The sequence below is a fragment of the Sceloporus undulatus genome, unplaced genomic scaffold (assembly GCF_019175285.1).
Source record: "Sceloporus undulatus isolate JIND9_A2432 ecotype Alabama unplaced genomic scaffold, SceUnd_v1.1 scaffold_19, whole genome shotgun sequence".
NCBI lineage: Eukaryota > Metazoa > Chordata > Lepidosauria > Squamata > Phrynosomatidae > Sceloporus > Sceloporus undulatus.
The window spans coordinates 217,189-221,234 of NW_024802941.1; positions in this window are offsets into that span (position 1 = coordinate 217,189).

A 4,046-nucleotide genomic window follows, 5' to 3' on the forward strand; every position below is an offset into this window, starting at 1 on the left:
GTTGTAAGTAATATGTTGGCAAATTCCATGTGTTCTTTAACAGCTTTTAAAAATACCTCAGAACAAACCCAATCCATCTTTTAGCTGCTGCCAAATTAAAAAAAAGGTTAAAGCCACACAAAAATTACTGGTTCGGATAAAAGCAAGCCATGATATTAGCCTATGGAGAGAAATGCCCACAGATCCAAGCGTTTCTAAGATACACACAAACCACTAAGCTACATGCATTCTTGCCACAGTGATTTAACCACTCTGAAGCTGTTTCTCTCAGAGCAGATCCTCGCTTGGATACATTTATTGAGCAGACATGAATGACCTGATTTTCCATGTCAGGTTCACAAAGTTCTGTCTTTTCCTTTAGGACAAAATCTTAATTGAAATGGATTATCCCAGACTACTCAATCACCCATGAGAGTTAGTGCTCATAAAATCCTTGTGGCTTTCCTTGTAGTACACCACAAAGTTATACAGTGCTCCCTCGGGTTACGAAATTAATTCGGTTCCGCCCGCCGCTTTCGTAACCTTGAACAGCATTCGCCGCCGAGAAATGCCATAAGCGCTAATGGGGAAAAGCCGCGATTTCGTGCGAAAAAGCGCCGAAAAGCACCAAAAAAATTTTTCGTAACCCGAAATAACCTTCGTAACCCGGAACAATTATTTTCAATGGATTTTTTTCGTAACCCGGAAATTTCGTAACGTGGGTATTTCGTATCCCGGGGTACCACTGTATATTGTCTGCAGTTTTTATTTTAATCTGTATGAACTTTTCCTTTTTTTAAAAAAAAAACCTGCTGTATTATAAAAAGGTGTTGGATCATGGAGTAGCTTCTCACCTCTGGGGCTTTGGAGGCTGCATCCACACAGGTCATAATGCTCTGGGACCAGCCTGGAGGATTCTGGCCCCCAATTCTCATATTACCTGGGCACTCCAGAGCAAGTTGAACAACTGTTCACACGTATGTTCCATTATGCTGCCCATTGCCATTGAGAGTGTATATAATGGGACTTGAGCATCCATGGATTTTGGTCACTGTGGAACCAAATCCCAGTGGATACCAAGGGCCTACTGTATGATTTGGGCCCAGGAGATTTGAAGGACCATCTCTCTCCATATAGATTTTAAAAATCTGCAAGGAGTTCTTTTTCTTGGTTTTGCCACTTACAGGAATGTTTGGTAAGGAAACTAGACAGGACCTCCCCTATGGTTGTTCCCAGATTATGGAACTTCTCAAGAGAGGCTAGACTTGCTTCCTCATTGTTATCTTTCCAATGGCAGGCAAAGACCTTTTATTAAGGCAGGCTTTGGGCAGCTGCCTGTCTAGGAGGAAGGAAATTTTAGTGGGGCATACTATTGCTTTTGTTTTTCTTTTCTGCAACCATGTACTTTTGACTTTATTTTAATATGACAGGGCAGTGGTTCCCAACCTTTTCTATGCCCAATACCTCTAGGAAATGTTTGATTAATATCTGCACCTCCTACAAAAGTAAACCATAGATTAATCCACATACAATACTGCTGGTGAACAAACTGAATTTAAAGAAATATGATTTTAACTCAGTGCATAAATGCAAATCTAAATTGAATAATTAGATTGTAATTTATTCAGAAAAATATTGTAAACATGAATCCCAATTCTAAAATCAATCCCAGCTGTGAACATAAAATTCACTGACTACTTTGCTCCTGATTTCCATTCATGATTTTGTCAAAATGTGGACCTTTCTTGCTGACTGCAGGTCTGCCTGCGGATTCAGATTATTCCTAGAGTTTGTCTTGACTGACAAAAGAGAACCTAATCCAGATTCATGCAAGTATCTTTGTCTCACCCCGAAATCTCATCTCACACATCGTAGGGATGTGGGCACACCAGCTTGTGAACCCCTGTGATGGGGTGTTTGATTGCATTTTAATCTTACAACCTGTTGGGTTGCTAGCTGAATCTGCTTTTAAAAATCATGTTGTGAGCTTTCTTGGGCCCCAGCAATTGAAGATATATATATATATATATATATATATATATGAATGCTGAATGCATGATTCCAAATTATGTTCCATCCTTTTGTCTGAGTTGTGGATCATAGGGCTCCCTCTAACAGTTCTATTTAGAGCTGGCATTCCCTACCCCAAAAGAGGGGAATTGAACATTTATATTTATATTAAGAGAGGAACAGACAGTCCATTGCAAGATCATCAGATTCTTTCTACCATCATATTCCACACAATGTAAACTAATGCCACAAGCCCATTCACATTTATTTAGGAAGTAGACCCATGGAATTCTGTTAGGAACACGTCTAAATAAATATGCCTACAGTTTAGCGGTTGTGCTGCATTTTGACAACAAATATTTTACAGCACTGCCACCTCCTGGTTCCATGATTGCTTGTCCCCAGTTATGTTGCTTATGAAGAAAGTTACATTCATGCTAGTATTAGGCATGTCCTCCCATGAAGAGATAACCAATTCCAGTACTATTCTCATTGCTGCATGAGAAAACGAATATTTCTGCGCAGTTCTTGCCTGGTATTTGCACATCTTGAACTATTTCAGGAAATTATTCTGCACAGAAATATACATGGGGAGCTTGCATGAAAATTGTGAATAAATAAAAATGGCTGGAATCCTATTGATTATTCCAAGTAGAGTAGCCCCATTTAATAATAATAATAATAAAATTTTTATTTTTATCCTGCCCTTCCAGGGATCAGGGCGGCTAACAACAAGATTAAAATACATACAGTGCAGGAAAAGTTAAAAACCATAAAACACAATAACAAATAAAAAGCCCCTATAGCCCAACCTCATGGCCATGGAAGAGGAGGGAGGCCCACAGGATATTTATTCGGGGAATGCCTGCTGGAATAGGAAGGTTTTGAGATCCTTCCTAAATTGGGCCAGGGTGGTAGATGAGCGGAGCTCAGTGGGCAGCTTATTCCAAAGGGCTGGGGCAGCTATGGAAAAAGTCCTCCGCGAGGTGGAGGCTAATCTGGCCCCAGGCACCTTCAGTAGTTGCTGCCCAGACGTTCTGAGGGTGTGAGGCGGAATGTACGGGGAGAGACGGTCCGTTAGGTATCCTGGGCCCAAGCCATTTAGGGCTTTATAGGTAATAACCAACGCCTTATATTGAGCTCGGAAGCGAATGGGCAGCCAATGGAGGTCCCTAAGAACCGGTGTTATATGGCTGGTCCTGGGAGCACCAGTGACCAGCCGGGCCGCCATATTCTGCACCATTTGTAGCTTCCGAGTTTGGTATAAGGGTTGCCCCATGTAGAGTACGTTGCAGAAATCCAATCTCGAGGTTACCAGAGCATGTACAACAGTTTCTAGGTCCCTCTGGGCCAGATATGGGCGCAGCTGGCGGATCAGCCGAAGCTGATAACAGGTGTTCTTGACCGTCGCATTCACCTGAGCAGTCAGGTGAAGCGACGAGTCAAGAAGCACCCCCAGACTGCGCACGGAGTCCTTCACGGGGAGCGTGACCCCGTTCAGGACAGGTGGAACCACCGCCATTCCTGGACCAGGAGAACCTATCACTAGTACCTCCGTTTTCTCTGGATTCAATTTGAGTCGGTTTTCCCTCATCCAGCCCATTACTGACTCCAGACAGGCCACAAGAGGAGAGACGCCATCCCCAGTCACTGCATCAGTCGGAGACATAGAGAAAATGATTTGGGTGTCATCAGCGTACTGATAACCCCGCGCCCCATGTCTCCGGATGATCTCTCCCAGCGGTTTCATGTAAATGTTAAATAGCATGGGAGACAGAATGGCCCCTTGAGGGACCCCAGTTTTAAGGGGCCTCTCGTCGGAGCACACGTCTCCCAGCTGCACCATCTGGGACCTCCCGGAGAGGTAGGAACGGAACCACTGGAGCGCAGTGCCCCCGATCCCCACCTCTGCCAGGCGCCCCAGAAGGATACCATGGTCTATGGTATCGAAAGCCGCTGAGATGTCCAAGAGCACCAGCAGGGACACGCTTCCCCTGTCGATGCTCAGACGGAGATCATCGACCAAGGCGACCATGGCCGTCTCAACCCCGTAACCC